The sequence below is a fragment of the Bison bison genome, unplaced genomic scaffold, assembly GCF_000754665.1.
Source record: "Bison bison bison isolate TAMUID 2011002044 unplaced genomic scaffold, Bison_UMD1.0 scf7180017864375, whole genome shotgun sequence".
Taxonomy (NCBI): Eukaryota; Metazoa; Chordata; class Mammalia; order Artiodactyla; family Bovidae; genus Bison; species Bison bison.
This window is the reverse complement of record NW_011494947.1, coordinates 686,467-686,756: the sequence shown is the minus strand read 5'-3', so window position 1 is coordinate 686,756 and position 290 is coordinate 686,467. Positions and strand designations below refer to the sequence as shown.

At 43.8% G+C, this 290-nt stretch overlaps 1 protein-coding gene across 1 annotated transcript in view; it reads right to left on the bottom strand.

The window, feature by feature from the left end:
• The window catches only part of TSC1 (tuberous sclerosis 1), a 48,214-nt gene that overhangs the window by 28,337 nt on the left and 19,587 nt on the right, over positions 1 to 290 (bottom strand). The window lies entirely within an intron of this gene.

The window sequence follows — 290 nt, the reverse complement described above, 5'->3', positions numbered from 1 at the left end:
GTATGGACCTAACAGAAGCAGAAGATATTAAGAAGAGGTGGCAGGAATACACAGAAGAACTATATAGAAAAGATCTTAATGACCCCGATAACCACGATGGTGTCATCACTCACTTAGAACCAGACATCCTGGAGGTGTGGAGTCAAGTGGGCCTTAGGAAGCATCAATACAAACGAAGCTAGTGGAGGTGATGGAACTCCAGCTATTTCAAATCCTAAAAAATGATGCTGTGAAAGTGCTGCACTCAATATGCCAGCAAATTTGGAAAACTCGGCAGTGGCCACAGGACT